This window comes from Dendrobates tinctorius, unplaced genomic scaffold, assembly GCF_039654945.1.
Source record: "Dendrobates tinctorius isolate UK_male_01 unplaced genomic scaffold, ASM3965494v1 ptg000032l, whole genome shotgun sequence".
NCBI classification, from domain to species: domain Eukaryota; kingdom Metazoa; phylum Chordata; class Amphibia; order Anura; family Dendrobatidae; genus Dendrobates; species Dendrobates tinctorius.
In genome coordinates this window covers 3529308-3549717 of record NW_027361700.1, presented here as the reverse complement: position 1 = coordinate 3549717, position 20410 = coordinate 3529308, and the positions used below count along the sequence as shown (strand labels likewise).

The following is a 20410-nucleotide window of genomic DNA, read 5'->3' as shown; positions in this document are numbered from 1 at the left end:
AGCAGAAGACCACACTGGGTACCACTCCTCTCAGCTAAGAACAGGAAACTGAGGCTACAATTTGCACAAGCTCATCGAAATTGGACAGTAGAAGATTGGAAAAACGTTGCCTGGTCTGATGAGTCTCGATTTCTGCTGCGACATTCGGATGGTAGGGTCAGAATTTGGCGTAAACAACATGAAAGCATGGATCCATCCTGCCTTGTATCAACGGTTCAGGCTGGTGGTGGTGGTGTCATGGTGTGGGGAATTTTTTCTTGGCACTCTTTGGGCCCCTTGGTACCAATTGAGCATCGTTGCAACGCCACAGCCTACCTGAGTATTGTTGCTGACCATGTCCATCCCTTTATGACCACAATGTACCCAACATCTGATGGCTACTTTCAGCAGGATAATGCGCCATGTCATAAAGCTCGAATCATCTCAGATTGGTTTCTTGAACATGACAATGAGTTCACTGTACTCAAATGGCCTCCTCAGTCACCAGATCTCAATCCAATAGAGCATCTTTGGGATGTGGTGGAACGGGAGATTCGCATCAGGGATGTGCAGCCGACAAATCTGCGCCAACTGTGTGATGCCATCATGTCAATATGGTCCAAAATCTCTGAGGAATGCTTCCAGCACCTTGTTGAATCTCTGCCACGAAGAATTGAGGCAGTTCTGAAGGCAAAAGGGGGTCCAACCCGTTACTAGCATGGTGTACCTAATAAAGTGGCCAGTGAGTGTATATATATATATATATATATATATATATGTTGTGTAGGTAGGGAAAGTGAAATTATAGTGTTAGCCACTAGAGGGGCATAGAAGGATAGGAATGAGTGTTTGCTGAATGTAGTTAGTAGAGCCAGGGAGCCCAAACAGTCCTGTAGGGACTTAGAGCCTGCTTTGCAGTGGATCCCGTAACATTTGAAGCTGGGAGCCAAGTCGTCAAGGGCTTGGAAACTGAAAAACACAGCAGCAGAGGAATGCAGGGCTGCATTAGATGGTCCCCTGTGCCCCCCAGCCCGGTCCGATGGGTGTTGCAGGTCTGGATCCATTGCCTCCCACCTTCTTGCAACGACGCTCTCCTGCTAGCTTTATGGCTCCCAGGCATCGCGCTGTTGAGAGCAGAGTAAAGTACTGCAGTGCGCAGGCGCCAGGAAAGGTCAGTGAAGCCCAGCGCCTGCGCACTGCAGTATTTTGTTCTGCCCTCAACAGGGTAGATCAGTATGCCTGTGCAGGAGTGCAATGCTGGGGAGCCTGTGAAGCAACAGGAGGGTGGCATTACAAGAAGATGGGAGGCGCCGGACCTGGACCTGCGACACCCATCGGACCGGATCGCTCACCGCATGAGTATAGTAAAACTTATTTTTCTTATCTTTCAGGTCGGATCGGGAGCTTATATACAGCATTATAGAATGTTGTAGATAAGTCCTGAAAGGCAGTGGCCGCACCTTATAGGTGCCAAAACAGTTGACAGGTTCGCTTTAGGGTTCTTTTACACTTGCCGTGTTTTGCGGGCCGTTTATGCGGCCCCAATAGATTTCTATGGGGCTGCAAAAACGGCCCGCAAAAATACATCCGAGCGCCGTGTGTCGTATGGCCGTGAGGGCCGTATATACGGCCGTAAATAAATATCGAGCTTGCTTGATATTTTTCACGGCTCAAGGACACGGCCTCCATTTAAATCAATGGTACCGCAAAAACAACGGTAGCTTGTTTTTGCGGTACACCGTATTTGCAGATCGATGGTTTTTCCCCTCCAATTTGTTACAACAGGGAAAAACGGCGATCCGAGATGGTAAAAACGGGCCGCAAAAAACCCGGCAAGTGTAAAAGAAACCTTAAGGTGCGTAAAATAGTTGCCTTGTCCCAGCACTAGCAATACACGCTATGTCATAGATTTTTTGCAGTGGTTTAGATTTCGATTACCATAGCATAGTATGGTATAGTGGATCTAGCAGCACTCAAAATTTGTGCTGCATAGTGGTGCTGTGATTATAATTATTATTATTAATTTTATAATTTCTTTATATTTCAAAATAGCAACATCCCCTTCTTTTGTCTTAATCACTACTACCTCGTGTGCAAGCCATTCCTTTAATTTAAAGGGACACACAAAGATACCTGTAAAAAGAAGGAAGCAGAAAAAAAATCTAATACTGCAGCTGTCTTCTTCCAAATTCTTAGCTATTTCTCTATAGACAAGTGATGTGTCAATGAAAGCAAAAAGAGACTAAATACAAAAAAAAAAAATGAAGGGGGCACCCGGATTTGAACCAGGGACCTCTCGATCTGCAGTCGAATGCTCTACCACTGAGCTATACCCCCTGCCTGTGGCTTTTCCTGAAGAACAGGTTAGGTGTAACCAACCTGAGTCACCTATGTATATACTTTGCAATGTTTGCATTCTATACCTAGTAGCGTGGATGATTCTCATAGGAAAATGACTGTACAGTGACCAAAGGTGCAAAGCTAAAGTATATTTGGGATAATGTTACAGAAAGCGAGCCCACTAGTTGAGGTGGATCCAGTCTAAGCCCAAGATCTGGGTGAGCACATGGGCAGCAGGTGGGTGTTGCATGCGGGAAATAAAAAAGTTACAGGAGGCAAACCAAAAGTCTTAAAGGGGTCCTGGAGACCACATACAGGTAGCAGCCAAAACTCCAGAGTAAAAAGAAAATGTAAATACCATGGAAGACGTAGGCAGCTAGTAGATGTCCTGGAAACCGCCAGACACGCAGCAAAGGTTCTAGAAGACTGAAAACAGGTAGCAGACAGAACTCCGGAGTAACTAGAAACTCTGAATACCGGAATCTGCAGGTAAACAGGTGATGTCCTCAAGACCGCTAACAGGTAGCAGGGTTACTGGAAGTCGCAGTCAAACAGGTGAAGCCCTGAAGATCACTGATAGGTAGCAAAGTTACTGATAACCGCAGACAAACACGTGAAGTTCTGAAGACCACTGGCAGGCAGCAGTATTACGGGAAACCACAGACAAATAGGTGAAGTCCTGAAGCCCACTGACAGGTAGCAAAGGTACTGGAAACCGCAGACAAACAGGTGAAGTTCTGAAGACCACTGGCAGGCAGCAGTATTACTGGAAACCGCAGACAAATAAGTGACATGCTGAAGAACACTAACAGGCAGAAGGGTTACCAGAAGCTACAGACAACTAACTCAGGAATTGGAAACCACAGGAGACGGCCTGTGGACAGGAACTGTGCACAGACAAACTAAAAGTGTTACTAGAAACTCTTAATACATTACCAAGTCACAGGTGTGTATTGTCTTATATAGGCCTAGGAAACCCAACACATGGGCGCTCGCTGGGTTACTTGCAAGGCCTGATGTGGAACACAAGAAACTCCAATGGACCGAGGCAGGTGCGTAGCAGATATGCCAATGAGATTGTGGAATACTGAAGATGCAGAGGAGTTAAAGAGAATGAGATCTGAACAAAGCTCATCTACAGGCTGCTATAACCTTTTAAGCAAAAAATTTTCGGAGGTGCGGATTTTAAGAGCTTAAACATTTTTCATCGTGGATTTTCCCTCTTCTACTTGTGAAATCAACAAATTTGCATAAACCTGGTGTGGATTTTGTTGTGGATTTGCCTTGGATTTTGATAAAATTTTCTGGAAAATTTGAATTGGATGTTCCCATCTTGTGTGTTGTCTATGAAGATAGTGATGTAGACAGGTGTAGCATGTGTACAGGCCTAGACCAAAATAAGATTTATGGGTCAGCAACATGTTGACGGAAAAGCCTCATTCAGTCGTCCTTGTTTTTTCACACACACGTTCTATCTGTGTATTTCACGTAAGGCCGGGGTCAGACTTGCGAGAAACTCACATCAATACCCAGCACTGCTGCCAGCACTCGGACCGGATTGTGCGGCTGCATGTATTTCTATGCAGCTGAGCGCGCCGGTCCTGAGTGCCGACGGCAGTGCCGGGTATTGATGTGAGTTTCTCGCAAGTTTGACCACGGTCTAACAGAAAAATCACTGACATCTGAATGAAAGTCCAGGACACATGCTGAAAGTGTGAGGCCAAGGTTTTGCAGTAATGATGAAGTGTGACCTACATCTTCTGTAAAGTTTGCCCGTCAACCAAGTCTGACATAATAGAAAACAAAAATGTCTCTGGACAAATCATGTGACACAGAGTTTCTGGCAACATAGTAAACCTTTGGAAGCAAAGTGTTCTAAGCATTTTAAGGGCAAAAGTACAATATAGGCTGAGACTAAGGTCCAATGTACGGTAATCTCATGAGGTGAAATAGTTGGAAGGGTTCATTGAGTTCATTTAAACCATGCAATTTTGCATCATCTCTGTAGACCAGTTTCCTCAGACATGCAATGCAAATTTATAGACGTGCCTTAGTTCAGCAATGATGAAAAAGTGCTTTCATTTCCAGACTCTTGGAGGTAATTTATGTTTATGTTATGTTGTTGCTGATATAGTTATGTCAGTCTACAACACAAGAATATCTATAAATAAGCAATTTTGGAAAAGTGATTGCTACTTTTCATAGGATATGACACATTGCAACTAATTTCTCTAAATTGCTGAAAATAATCTAAAATAATGAAAAATATATTTCTGTGCAGCTGCAAAAGCTATTGTATAGTCTTGTCCTACAGTCTAGCGTTTCTCCCTTTCAACTGCCTATGGGCAACATACAGCCACTGCAACATGTAGCAAACTTAAAGGGAACCTGTCCCCAGATTTGTGACATAGCAGCTAAAAATATCATCATCATCAGCATCTGCGCTGCATACCCTAAATCCTTAGAGAACCCCCTGACTTCCCTTGTGTACTCCCAAAAAAACTTTTTACATTTCTCCCGCGCTGTATGGTAATCTTCGGAGTCCGAAAAGCTCCGGTCATGAAGGGGTTAAGTAACGCGATGTCTGATACACTGCTGGCTTTCTTTAAGAGCAATTGATTCATGAAGCCATTCATTCTTTCATCAAAGCAAACCCTCAATATATGGTGCGTATTGATCCGTAACAACTTATTGTGTGGTAAGTGCACAGATGATACACCCGGATCCTCTATCTATGGATGGCTAAGAATAGGCTTGTGAAGCGCCCTTATTTTTGGGTAGTGTGTGCTTACATATGCATATATGTTCAAGTATGTGGGTATACTTCTACAAAGAAATGCAGCAGAATGCTGAGTGTGTTAGGGTACATCTAATCATTGAAGATATGAATTGTGAACTGCATTACTGCTGTATAGACTATAATTGTAGAATTGAGGTACTTAGCACACAATTCTTGTGTACCGCATCAAGCACGCATGCCCCATACATGAAAACCTTTATATTTTAATCTACCTGTCCAGGGCCAAGGTCCACAAATTTGAAGGGAATCCGTCACCAGGTTTTTGCCACCCCTTCTAAGAGTTAACCAAAGATAGAGACAAAATGAGCAAAAACCCTTCTGTAAGTAAGTAAAAAGTAATAGTACAACTACATATAGATAACATAGAGTACTTACTAAACACTGTTTTTTATTAAAAAAAAAGTGTAAAAGGCATCCCACCACGAAAAAGTGTACACAAATTGGGACGGTCCTATACTATCTCTAATATTAAAACTTTACCTTGTGTCAAAAATGACCTCAATGTGAAGAAGGCTAAAGCAGAGTGGCATGATCTCGGGGCAGAAACCATGATTCCAGTGATGTATCACCAACTGGGCTGCTTGCTGCAGTTTTGATTAAATCAGTTTTATTCTGCTCCAGACCTACCAGTTCTCTGAATGCTGAGTCCTGTATAACCCGCCCCCAGGACTGATTAGCAGTTTTCTGTGTACACTGTGCATAGGCAGAAAGCTGGGATTATACATGAATATGATGGACTACATGGCAGCAGGTTTCCTAGCCCTCTAGTGATAATCTCCTGCTTATAAAATAATGATTTTATCAAAACCACAGCAAGTAACCCAGTAAGTGAAACGCTGATGGGATCAAGATCTGTCTCTACATTTTGTTGCTCTCAGAATAGGTGACAAATATCAGGTGACATATTCAATTTTAAGGGCAGGTAAGATGCACAGGGAAAATGAGCTAGAAAAGCCCTGATGTAATATTAATAATAGAAAATTAAAAATGTATGAAAATGAAGTTAAAAAAAATTTTATAAGGCAAAGTTCACACTGGGCATTTTTGCAACTTTTTTTAATACAGTTTTTATGCAAATTTTCAGCTGTGTTTCATAGTACCAGCAACGCCTATGGGATTTCAGAAATCTCATGCACACAGCTTCTTTTTTTGCCATCAAGATTTTGTTCTTTGCATGTTTTTTGCCCAATAGGGCACGTCACAACGTTTTTCGCCCATTGAAATTAATGGGTGGTGCACAAAAGACAAATCTAGCATGCCAAAACTGCAGCAAGAAAAAAAACAAGGAAAACATGCTTTTTTTCTGCAGCTTCTTTCCTGCCAAGAGATCAGGTTTTGCTGCAGGAAAAAAAAAGGTTAAAAAACACCATGAGTGAACTTTCCCTTAGTGCTACAACAAATATAATAAATGGCTAATTTATGGTAAGATATATTTAGCCATATGTTTTGTCTTTTTTATCAATTTCTTGGAATATGATAATAAAGCCAACTATATTCCATTTCTCTATTGCAGTTTTTAAGCGCATTGCAAGCATATTTTAGCAGACGAGGCATCCATGTAGACAGAACAGCCCCCTCATACATTATCTTGTCCCCAAAGCCTCGGAGTAGCAGAGATTCTTTTCTTGATGAAGGCCGACTTTTAGAGACGCAAATACGTGGTGGTTCCAAGAAGGACATTCAGTGGGTAAGTTGGGGCATTATATAGTGAGCTGGATCAGATTCTCATCAGTTCTTGGTCCATATGTCTGTTTCTACTATCAGGGTGTGTTCACACGTTGCGGTTTTTGCTGCAGCTTTTTACGCAGAGAAAACGCAGCTCTTGGCAGAAACCGCTGGGCGAAATATTCCTGCGGATTCCTAGATTTTGTTTAGCGGATTTCATGCAGGTTCTCGGGGGGGGGGGGAGAGAGAGGTAAGGACAGGTAAGGGTTAAGCCCCCCATAGTGCTCCCCCTGTTATCTGTGGCTTATCACATCCACTACATAGGCTGCAGTAAGGATTCCCACCCCCTACCTGTCAGCTCCTGCCCATGTGAGATGTGGATTTCTGTATGTGGAATAGAGGTGGGAGAATAACTTTTTTCCAATGTTCCCAATTTATTGTTTGATCAACTGTTATTCCGTGTTACAATAAGCGTCATTGCAACAAGTATTGTCAGGCCATGTTCACACAACTGTAATATTTGTCCAAGTGCTGTCTATGAAAAAAAAATAAACCCGACCTCAGACAGAGCACTAGGAGCAATGTTATGGAATTGAGCTATTTAGATTAGGGCGGTTTCACATTTGCGCTTTATAGCGCAGTGACAGCCTGCGCACGGCCGCTGCTAAGCCCCGCCCCCTGCCGGCTCCCTGCCCGCCCCTTCCGGTCATCGCCGCCTACTAGCGCACATGTCAGTAGATAAACAGTCGCACTCAAGTGTGGATTAATCTTGCAAAAAATCCTGAAGATTTTGTGAAATTTTTGGATTTTTATTTTATTTCAAATGCATCAAATAGTGTAACACCGCAGACAAAAGAAGTATCCAAAATGTGGGTATAATATCGTAATCCAGGATATGAGTATACTATGGTTACGTTTCGACCTACTAGGAGGCCTTTCTCAAACCATACTCAAGTAGTGTCAAGAAAAAGATTAATTAGAGCATTTTCAGAAGTCCCAAACAGGGGCTGATGGCATGGGAGCAGCCTGGACCTGCGGTCCAGACCCTCCACGTACAGTCAGCACCTATCTCCTCCACAGCAAGAGTGCGCGTCTTTCTTCTTTTACTAGCGCACATGGACGCTTGCAATCTGTGCACCCTATCTTTAGCATAGGGTGCGCAGATCGTGCGCTAGCAGGATTTTGCCGTGCGCTGCGCACTTTTGAAGGTGCGCCCGTGTGCGCTGAACGCAGCATGTTGCATTTCGGCGCGCACGGCGCACCTTCTAAAGTGCGCAGCGCATGGCAAAATCCTGCTAGCGCATGGCCAGCGCACGATCTGCGCACCCTATGCTAAAGATAGGATGCGCAAATCGCAAGCGTCCATGTGCGCTAGTAAGCAGTGATGACCGGAAGGGGCGGGCAGGGAGCCGGCAGGGGGCGGGGCATAGCGGCGGCCGTGCACAGGCCATCGCTGCGCTATAAAGCGCAAATGTGAAACCGGCCTTACAGCTTCAAAATGTCTGTGTGAGGGCAGTTTCACACGTCCAGATAATTCCGGTACCAGAAAAAACGGTACTGGAGCTATCTATGTACGTGTGTCCGTGTGCATACGGAGGTCATCCGTGTGCTATCCGTATGTCCGTGTGTACCATCCGTGTGCTGTCCGTATGCTGTCCGTGTGTCCGTGTCCGTGTTTTTAAAAAATTATTTTTAATGTTAACCCTTTAACTTTTAAAAACACACACGGATCGCACACGGACAGCACATGGACAGCATCCGTGTGTGGTATGTGTTTACACGGACCCATTGACTTGCATGGGTCTGCGTGATCCGTGCTGTTGCACAAAAACAGACATGTCAGCGTGTTTTGCACACGGACACACGGTCCGTGAAAACACGCTGACATCTGCATAGACACATTCATTCCAATGTGTCTACGTGTGTCATTGTCTCCGGTACTTGAGAAAACTGTCACTACACGTACCGGAGACACTGACGTGTGAAACTGCCCTGAGAAATATCACAGCACCCAGTGGTGCCTTCTGTATTTCGGATCAGACTCGCCTGTTGAAGTCTATGGCTGTGCAAATATAAAAAAATTGGATCCCATATGAATCATCCGTATAGCATCCGATTTTTTTGAATACATTTCCATTACCAACACAGGACACTATTTCTTCTTTAAAATTGTATTCACTTCTGATGTATAAAATTGGATGCCATACGGATGACAATACAGGTGGAAAATCGTTTTTTTCCTGGATGAAAATAATGTTGTTTTTTTTTACTTCCAATGACATTTGTTTGAGAATCCCAGTGCATTTTGGGGTACTCACACAGGACATCATCGGTGGCAGAGGCTGCGGTCACTGCCACAGCTGCTTTCCCCACCATGAAATAAAGTGTCATCTGTTTCAGAGACTGGACTGGTCCCTGCCCGGTCATCTCTTCTCCTTAGCACCAGCAAGGGAGCGCACTGTCACTGTGCATTCAAAGGAATATAGCACAGAAAACTCATACTGAGTATGGATAAGAATTTACAACCGACGCATTATCAGGTGAGCAGGACTAGCCGAACCTCCAAAACAGACATCACTGATGGCGGCTAGTTTCAGAGAGGGCGCAGAGGCTGCAGCAGTGTCCACAGCTTTTGCCCCCTGATGATGGCTCATTCGAGTATTCCAGCATGCACTGGTGAATCTCAAGCAAAATGTCATAGGACGTTAAAAAAAAATACAGGAAGCCAGAATGTAGAGGGTATGTTAGGGAATTTTTCATTGAAGCATATTAGAAAACAATATTAGATTACACTGAATAGATATACATTCAATATGAAATTCACCTTTGGTTTCGGACCGCACCTTTAAGTTCAGCTGACTGGTTCGACCCTCCACAGCAGTGCCAGTTTCTCATGTGGCCCCTTGGGAAAATTAATTGCCCACCCCTGGGCTACACTGTACATTCACACATCCATGTCTATTTTCATATTTGTGTACAACGGACTGTTTTTCTGTCATGTATCATTTGTATTGCCTTGGAGTTGCATCCGTTTTTGTTTCATCCTATTTTAAAAACTCAGGTAGACTGAACTTTTATTTATCCTTTGACCCTTAACAATGGATCAGTGAAAGACGGATGAAACACAGAAGGAAAACTGATATACAATGTATCTTTTCCATATCCCTATAGACCAGGGGTGGGGAACCTCAGGCCCCAGGGCCATTTACGGCCCTCGATGACCTTATATCAGACCCCCTGAGCAGATTCTTGGGCAGGGAGCTGTATTTTGATTGCAACCAGTTCATTAATTTCTTCTTGCACTGTTAGCACACATACGCAGTGTTCACTACTGAACACTGAAGATCATACAATGAAAGATTACATCCTGACACCATTGCCTGAGGCAGTATGTACTTTGTGGGCGGAGTTTGTACGGCCCCCGAAGGATGGCATAAATATTCAAATGGCCCTTGGCAGAAAAAAAGATTCCCCACCCCTGCTATCAACCTTTGGGGACAATTTTTTTTTCCTTACTTAAATGCATGTATTTGTGGAAAACCCCTTTAGAGTGCCACACCTTTATTTTTATTTCACTACCGAAGTGATTACTAATCCATGTTCCCTGCCACTAGCAATATACCTTACTTATCATCCGCCCTTTTCTGCTTCCCCTGGCGCCTCTCCAGTCTCAATCCGCCATCTTGTGACCACAGAAATCAGGAAATCAGAGGTAACGGCACAAGCTCTTAATGTAAGTCTATGGGAGCCTCGTTCTTTCTGTCTCTCATAGACCTACATTGAGGTGTGACCACCAGCTCGCCCAGCAAACTCTGGAGCGATCCAGCAGGTCACAGACTGCAGAAGGTGGACTGGAGTGGTGCTAAGAACAGAAGAAGACAGCGACAGGTGAGTATATTATTAGGGTGTGTGCACACGCTGCGGATCCTGCTGTGGATTGATCCGCGTGGATTTTGCAAAATCAGCAGGTAAATCCCCAGGTCAAAAGACCTGCGGTTTATCTGCGGATTAGCCTGCGGTTTATCATCTCTACAATGGAGCAGATGGTAAACCGCAGCGGAATCCACAGAAAGAATTGTCATGTCAATTCTTTCTGCGTATTAGAAACCGCAGCAAATCCGCACGGAAAAATCCGCACCGTCTGAACTGCGGTTTCCATTTCCCATAGCATATTAAATCATAGAATCATAGAATCGTAGAGTTGGAAGGGACCTCCTGGGCCATCTGGTCCAACCCCCTGCTCAAAGCAGGATTCGCTAAGTCATCCCAGTCAGATGTCTGTCCAGCCTCTGTTTGAAGACTTCCATTGAAGGAGAACTCACCACTTCTCGTGGCAGCCTGTTCCACTCATTGATCACTCTAACTGTCAAAAAGTTTTTTCTAATATCTAATCTGTGTCTCCTCCCATTCAGTTTCATCCCATTGCTTCTAGTCTTTCCTTGTGCAAATGAGAATAAAGTTGATCCTTCTACAATGTGACAGCCCTTTAGATATTTGTAGACAGCTATTAAGTCTCCTCTCAGTCTTCTCTTTTGCAAACTAAACATTCCCAAATCCTGCAACCTTTCCTCATAAGACAGGGTTTGCAGACCGGTCACCATTCTGGTCGCTCTTTTCTGAACTTGCTCCAGTTTGTTGATGTCTTTTTTAAAATGTGGTGCCCAAAACTGGACACAGTATTCTAGATGAGGTCTGACCAAAGAGGAGTAGATGGAAATAATGACTTCACGTGATCTAGACTGTATGCTTCTGTTAATACATCCTAGAATTGCATTTGCCTTTTTTGCTGCTGCATCACACTGTTGACTCATATTCAGTCTGTGATCTATTAGTATACCCAAGTTTTTTTCACATGTGCTGTCACTTAGCCCTATTGCTCCCATTCTATATATGCTTTTTTCATTTTTATTGCCCAGATGTAGTACTTTGCATTTCTCCCTGTTAAAAACCATTCTGTTAGTTGCTGCCCACTTCTCCAGTTTATTTAAATCTTTTTGAATCCTCTCTCTCTCTTCTCTAGTATTAGCTATCCCTCCTAGCTTTGTGTCATCAGCAAATTTAATCAGTTTACCCTCAATTCCTTCATCTAAATCGTTGATAAAGATGTTGAACAATACAGGGCCAAGGACAGAGCCCTGTGGTACCCCACTTGAGACATTCTTCCAACTGGATGTGCAGCCATTTACGACCACTCTTTGGGTCCGATCACTAAGCCAGTTATGAATCCACCTAACAGTTGCCTTGTCCATTCCATACTTAATCATTTTTTCAATAAGGATTGTATGAGAGACTTTGTCAAATGCTTTGCTGAAGTCAAGATATACTATGTCTACAGCATTTCCTTGATCCACCCAATCAGTGATACCGTCATAGAAGGAAATTAAGTTAGTCTGACATGACTTATTAGTTACAAACCCATGCTGACTCTGTTTAAAACTGCTGCGGACCCACATGGCCAAAACCGCTGCGGATCCGCAGCAGAATCCACAGCATGTGCACACACCCTTAGGGGCAAAGAACTTACATCAGTAAATCTGGCGGTAAAATAAAAATAAAAAATGCTGCAGTGATGTTTTATCGATCAAGACTGATTTGCAAAGCAGACGAGAATAGGACAAGCTCTGAGTCTCATGGCCCGGACACACGGATCCATTTTAAAGGGAACCTGTCACCAGTTTTGGCCGATATAAGTTACAGCCATCACCTTTTTAGGGTGTGCACACGCTGCGGATTCTGCTGCAGTTCCGCAGCGGATTTGGCCGCTGTGGGTCCACAGCAGTTTTTGCTGCGGTGTACAGTACCATTATTCCCTATGGGAATAAAAAACTGCTGTGCAGATGGTGCGGATTTTTCCACGCGGTTTTCCAGCGGTTTTGAAACCGCAGAAAGAATTGACATGTCAATTCTTTCTGCGGATTCCGCTGCGGTTTGCCATCTCCTCCATTGTGGAGATGAAAAACCGCAGGGCAGAACCGCAGGCCAATCTGCAGGTAAAACCGCAGGTCTTTTGACCTGGAGATTTACCTGTGGATTTTACAAAATCCACGCGGCCAAATCCGCACCCTAATCCGCAGCATGTGCACATACCCTTTAGGGCTGATATACAGCATTCTATAATGCTGTATATCTGCCCCCAATCCGACCTGTAAGAGGAGAAAAATAACTTTTATTATACTCACCTGCGGGGCGGTCCGGACCGAAGGGTGTCGCTCTTCTTGGTCCGGCGCCTCACATCTTCTTGCGATGCCGTACTCCTGCTTGCTTTTTGTGGATGATGTGTCTCTGTCATCCACACAGTCTTCTCGGCACCGCGCTCCTGCGCAGGCGTACTTCTCTGACCTGTTGAGGGCAGTGCAAAGTACTGCAGTGCGCACGTGTTGGAAAGAGCCCCGGAACGCGTCATCCACATTTAGCAACCAGGAGGACGCCGATCATAAGAAGATGGGAGGCACCAGACCAAGAAGAGCGACACCCTTGGCCCGGACCGCGCCGCAGGTGAGTAAAATAAAAGTGATTTTTCCTCTCTTGCAGGTCGGGTTGGGGGCAGATATATAACATTATAGAATGCTGTAGATAAGCCCTGAAAGATATGGCTGTAACTTATATCGGCCAAAACTGGTGACAGGTTCCTTTTAATCTGGATGTGTACAATTAAGAGTATGGATTGATGAAACTCTATGCGACAGTGTGCTGACAGAAAACCAGACCGCACATGGTCTGCGATGTGTGAATATCGCCTACGGGTTAGGTTATGCCACACCATGTACTGAGAATAACAAGATATATTCTTTTCTTTCAGGCCCGAGAAAGTTTATTCTAATCAACATCAAAGAAGACTGCCATGGACAAGACACAGCTTTTTATTATTATTACATTTTCAATAGAACTACTGTTCTATATGGTATATATGATAAAGTTTCACATCAAATTGGCACATTATTCAGATTGTTTTATATATGTGTATTGGATTTCATCCAGGAATTAAATTTCCTTTGAAGCTTTCATTGCGTTCCTATTATTTATGTTTTGGCTTTATATATTTGTTGACATTCATATGTATTAATTTGTAAATTTTTTTTGTGTCAAATTCTATATGTGTGGATTTACATATACAGTGTGTAAGCATGTTTCAGTGTATATATGATAGCTTCTTTGGATCCAAACATGTATGTTCACTAGGGTGACCGGATCTCATATGGGGGGGAAAAAATGTCAGAATCTTGTTCGTCTGGACCCCACACAACGATTCCCCTTTCCAGATATTGAGATAGCCAAAATTTGAGCTCGATCAAACGACGTTAACCCGTGCCGCTCGTCGCTCAAAGTTTGAAAAAATCCAAATTGCGGTATTTTAAGATTTAGGTATTTTGCATAGTCTGTTAGACTATAAAGAATGTGACAACAACATTGCAGAAATAGCCCTGACCAAATTTTCGAACCATTTGTGGTATTTGAATGCAGAGTTGGTGGGATTATCGTTTTTTGATCCCACCATTACAGACAATGAAAAGTTGTTAATGGCTAATAAATTGCTCAGTAGCACAGATGAACCATCAGAGCACGCTAACCTACATGAGTTGATAATTTTACATAGTTATCTAATCTATTCTAGAGCTTTTGTTAAAGTAGTTTTTGAAACGTCAGAATATAATGCTCGGCATTTGCTTACAACTTGCAGGACATATTGCTTTTGTTCTTCATCTTTTGTCAGAAGGTCGTTACAGTCGGTTACTTCCTACCTCTTTTAATTTTTCTTTCCTAACTTTTGGATTTACAACCCTAGCGTGCTCTGATGGTTCATCTGTGCTACTGAGCAATTTATTAGCCATTAACAACTTTTCATTGTCTGTAATGGTGGGATCAAAAAACGATAATCCCACCAACTCTGCATTCAAGTACCACAAATGGTTCAAAAATTTGGTCAGGGCTATTTCTGCAATGTTGTTGTCACATTCTTTATAGTCTAACAGACTATGCAAAATACCTAAATCTTAAAATACCTCAATTTGGATTTTTTCAAACTTTGAGTGACGAGCGGCACAGGTTAACGTTGTTTGATTGAGCTCAAATTTTGGCTATCTCAATATCTGGAAAGGGGAAGGAATCGTTTTGTGGGGTCCAGACGGACAAAATTCCGACATCGATTTTTGCGGTCACTCTAATGTTCACAAATGCACAGTGAACATTTTTTAAAGGCACATTGGAAAACCAAAATGATTCATAAAGATTATACATAATTTATATCTACAGTCTGGAATACTGATTCGATACGACTAGTCACTTTAGCCACAATAATCACGGTGACAGTAAAATGTTTTACAATCACAATAACTAGTGTCCCCATCTTCAATGAAATCACACAGGCATCAATTCATATGCATATATGCGAAGCATCTCCAAGGTCGAGGCTAGCACCAGTACATATGGAACCTGGGCAAGGATTCGGGCTCACACAGCCCGGGGGGTTCAATCTTTTCTGATTTCTTCTTGCAACTGGTGTGTGCTCTGCAAGTATGGGATGGACTCAGGAGCTGATCTAATACCATATCGTGTCTGTGTCGCCTACAGTGGCGGATCTTAATAGGGGCGGATGGGGCGGTCGCCCCAGGCCCAAGGTTTTTTGGGGGCCCAGGGCAGGGGTCAATCCGGTCGGCATCTGTGTGAGCCGCCGCCGCCCAGTGGCGTAGAAAGGGGGTTGCGGGGGGTGCGGGGGGGGCGGGCCGCCCCAGGCGGCACGTGTGTGGGGGCGGCGCAGCACGGCAGGAGCAGAAATTCCTCCTCTCTGTGCTGTGGGACTCGGGAGAGAAGCGTGGAGGCGGCTGGCCGAGGCACAGTGAGGAGAGAAGAGGACTGAGTATTAGCAGGAGATTTTGGCAGCGGCTAGCGCAGGTGGGTCACAGGTCACTCACCATTTGGGAGGAGGATGCTCTCTGCCTCTCCCCAGCCTCCCTCCATGCTCAGTCAGCTGCTGAGCTCTCCCTGCGGGTGGCTTCCTTACTCAGTATCACACAGAGTCACTCACACTCACACACACAGCAGCCAGGCAGTCGCAGGCAGCATGTGTAAGGCTGTGTGCACACACTGCGGATTTTGCTGCGGTTCCGCAGCGGTTTTTGACATGTCAATTCTTTCTGCGGATTCTCCTGCGGTTTGCCATCTCCTCTATTGAGGAGATGAAAAACCGCAGGGCAAAACCGCAGAGCAATCCACAGGTAAAACCGCAGGTATTTTGACCTGCGGTTTCACCTGCGGATTTTACAAAATCCGCGCGGATGAATCCGCACCTAATCCGTAGCGTGTGCACACAGCCTAAGTGTAACTTATATGTTAACACAAAAAAATGGAGTGAAAGTCCAAAATATTTTAGAAACGTAAGAAATTTATTTGAGGAACAACCCCGTTATCCCGTGCTAAAGTGCTTACCCATCATGTGCTCCAGGACAAGTGCAGCGCCGCCACCAGCGCAAGTGCAGCGTGGCGGCGCTGCACTTGTCCTGGAGGCTGGAGCACATGATGGGTAAGCACTTTAGCACGGGATAACGGGGTTGTTCCTCAGGGTGCGCACCTGGGTTCTTCCCTACACTTTGTGTCCCGGTTTTATGGCCCATCATTACAAGAAGCACTTGGCTCCTTTTCACTTAATATTATATGGACAGGACAATTAGCAGCTGATATTACCCGATTCCTTCATTGTAGATGTTGTTTATAATTGTCAGTACGATTTTTATGTATAATAAATTTCTTACGTTTCTAAAATATTTTGGACTTTCACTCCATTTTTTTGTGTTAACATGTTCATTATCGATCCCCTTTGTGTCATAATTTTACAAATGGTGACTCGCCTGGGGTACATTGCGAATTGTTCCATTTGGTATTGTTTTATATATATATATATATATATATATATGTTATGCCGCGCTCACAAGGAGGCGGGGCTTCGGCCCCGACGTCACTCCCTCCGGTACGGCGGTCCCTCAGGGGTCCCCGTCGGGTGCGCACGCGCAACTCTCGTCCCCGGGTCTCCTCCTCCATGCCACGTTTGCGCTTGCGCGCTCCTGTCAGTGCTGTATAGGGCTCGGTCCTCTCTATGGTATTGGAGGACCTGACCCGGAACCACTAGTGGTCATGTGCTTTCTGCCTAGGTCCTGACCCGGAACCAGTAGTAGTCATGTGCTATATCAGACGACCTCCCCCTAGGGGAGGTGCCTGATTATTGTTGTGCTTCCTGGCTGGGTCAGCTGTGTCCCAGCCTGGCTGTGCGCTGTTCTCAGGTCCTCTGCTCTGTCTGCTATTCTGTGGTGCTCCTAGCACTTGCTCTGAACCCTTGTTTCTTCATGCTCCGCCGTGCCTCCTGGCATTCACTCTATTCCTGTGTTCTGTTACTTGCTACACGCCTTATGTGCCCACGTGTACCCGTCTAGCACTACCCTGTACTCAGCGCACTCCCGTGTACTCTCCCGTGTTCCCTAGTATCCTGCACCCTCCAGTCACACAGTCTCGTATCTCCTGTGAGCCGGCCGCCTGGTGCCAGCAGTCGTGGTATCGTATCCCCTGGGGCTTGCTCCTGACACTCCCTGTATAGGGGGTGGTCCTCACTAGGCTAGCTCGCCCTGGGAGGGTTGGTGCCGCGACCCAGAGGGTCCACTCCAGGAGTCGCTAACACTCTAACAGTATAATCAGGCCATGGACTCCGCTGGTACTGCGGCTTCCGTCCAAAAGGAGCTGACGTTCCTCCGGGAAAACCAGATTAGGATTATGGCATTTCTCAAGTCCATGGAGTCCGGTTTATCTGCCTCTCAGTCCTCTGAGCCTGGGAATGCTGCCCAGTTGGCTAGTCTCCAGCAGGAACTTGCGCAGCAACGCGACTCCCAGGCTCAGATTCTCAACTATATAGCGTCGGTAGATAATCGGCTCCTTTCCATACAATCTGCCCAGGCCATGCTTCCACACTCACTTCCGCGCCTATGCAAGCCACCCCGGTATAGTGGTGACCCTGTGTTGTGTCGCGGATTCTTGAACCAGTGTCGTTTGCATTTTGAGTTTTTGCCGCAGCATTACCCCACCGATCGTGCTAAAATAGCATTTATTGTTTCTCACTTAGAGGGTAAGGCGCTTGCGTGGGTGAATCCCCTTTGGGAGCGTAATGACCCGCTCGTCGCTCAGCTTTCCATCTTTTTGGACACTTTCCGTAAGGTGTTCGATGAGCCGGGTCGCCTTGCTTCCACCACCGAGTCCCTCTTTAATCTTCGTCAAGGTTCTCTATCGGTTGGACAATACGCGATATGTTTTCGCACTTTGTCCTCTGAGCTAGGTTGGAATAATGATGCCCTCGTAGGGGCCTTTTGGCGTGGTCTGTCCGGTCGGATCAAAGACGAACTGGCGGGCCGAGATACCCCTACCAATTTGGAGGATCTTATCTCTCTCGCGACACGCATTGATTTGCGCTTCCAGGAGCGCACCCGCGAGTCAGCCAGAGAGAGAGGGTCCTCTCGCCTCTCTTCGTCCACTCGCAGTTTTTCTCATCCGTCACCCGAGTTATCTGCGGCAGATCCGGTACCTGAGCCTATGCAGGTGGATCGCCTCCAGATAGCTCAACGGCGTCGTGTGAAAAGGCAGGCACAAGGGCTCTGTTTCTATTGTGGGGATGCCTCCCACTTTCTACGCTCATGTCCCAAGAGACCGGGGAAGTCTCTCCGCCTGGGACTGTTAAGTGAGGTCTCCCCAAGTGTATGTGATTCCTCTCTACCCCTGACCGTGCCTGTCTCCCTGAATTTTGGTTTCGAGACTTTTACTGTGAAAGCTATTGTGGACTCTGGCGCAGTGGGTAACTTTATTAGTCTCGAGGCAGTTAAGAAGTTTCGCATCCCTGTCAGATCCCTGGAGTCTCCTAGGTCAGTAGTTCCGGTCGACGATAAGCCCTTGCAGGACACCGTTAACCAGGTCACTGAGGAAGTTGAGTTGCAGATTGGCACATGTCATCGGGAGCGGATCTCCTTCTACGTATTGCCGACTTCGCCTCATACCCTTCTTCTTGGACTTCCTTGGTTACGTATTCATGGGCCGACCCTGGACTGGCAATCTGGTGATATACTCCGTTGGGGACCGTCCTGTCAAAAGAGTTGCCTGCTGTTCATTCATCCGAAGAACCCTGCTTGCTCGTCTTCGACGGCTATAGGTCCGCCGTCCACCATCCCGTCTGTGACTTGTGACATTGTCGAGAAGGAGGCTGAGAGTCAGTCTCCACATCCGTCAAGCATTCCGTCTGTGACTTGTGACATTGTCGAGAAGGAGGCTGAGAGTCAGTCTCCACATCCGTCAAGCATTCCGTCTGTGACTTGTGACATTGTCGAGAAGGAGGCTGAGAGTCAGTCTCCACATCATTCAAGCAACCGGTCTGTGACTTGTGACATTATCAACAGGGGGGCTGAGAGTCAGTCTCCACCTCCGTCAAGTGACCGTCCCAAGGTAATTACCGTGGCTTCCGTCAAGTTGACGCCCCAGCGTCCAGGGGAGACCTTTGTGTCTAAAGGTAACCGTAAAGGTGTGTTATCCTGGGGACATTCTTCTCCGGCTGCCGGTCATGTTGGTGCCAAGAGGACACTCTCCCGTTTATCCCACGATTACTGGTGGCCGTCTATTGCTCAGGACGTCAAAGACTTCGTGGCTGCTTGCCCATCGTGTGCCAAGAAGAAACTTCCCAAGCAACCATCCTCCGACTGCTCGCCTCCTAAGGATGAATTGACTTCCAATGACTGCACCACCATTTCGGCCTCCAAGCATGTCTGTGTGCCTCTGCCGGTTCGACCTGTCTCGGGGATACCTGCCTCCGACTCTCTGTCCGTGGAGTTCTCCAGGGTATGGCAGGAGACCGAATTTTCTCGTATTGAGACTCTGGATCTCATTGGTCCTCATGCAGTTAGGAAGTGTCTGGATCCCGCTCCTAGTGTCAAGGTGCTATTTTCCAGTTCTAGAGAGAGGGGGCTTAAAGGAGGGGGTACTGTTATGCCGCGCTCACAAGGAGGCGGGGCTTCGGCCCCGACGTCACTCCCTCCGGTACGGCGGTCCCTCAGGGGTCCCCGTCGGGTGCGCACGCGCAACTCTCGTCCCCGGGTCTCCTCCTCCATGCCACGTTTGCGCTTGCGCGCTCCTGTCAGTGCTGTATAGGGCTCGGTCCTCTCTATGGTATTGGAGGACCTGACCCGGAACCACTAGTGGTCATGTGCTTTCTGCCTAGGTCCTGACCCGGAACCAGTAGTAGTCATGTGCTATATCAGACGACCTCCCCCTAGGGGAGGTGCCTGATTATTGTTGTGCTTCCTGGCTGGGTCAGCTGTGTCCCAGCCTGGCTGTGCGCTGTTCTCAGGTCCTCTGCTCTGTCTGCTATTCTGTGGTGCTCCTAGCACTTGCTCTGAACCCTTGTTTCTTCATGCTCCGCCGTGCCTCCTGGCATTCACTCTATTCCTGTGTTCTGTTACTTGCTACACGCCTTATGTGCCCACGTGTACCCGTCTAGCACTACCCTGTACTCAGCGCACTCCCGTGTACTCTCCCGTGTTCCCTAGTATCCTGCACCCTCCAGTCACACAGTCTCGTATCTCCTGTGAGCCGGCCGCCTGGTGCCAGCAG

At 46.1% G+C, this 20410-nt stretch overlaps 1 non-coding gene across 1 annotated transcript; it reads right to left on the bottom strand.

Moving 5' to 3' along the window:
* Nucleotides 1–2244: 2244 nt before the first annotated feature.
* On the bottom strand, nt 2245–2316 carry TRNAC-GCA (transfer RNA cysteine (anticodon GCA)). The gene has a single exon. It is a non-coding gene; the product is annotated as a tRNA-Cys (tRNA).
* Between the last annotated feature and the right edge of the window lie 18094 nt (nt 2317–20410).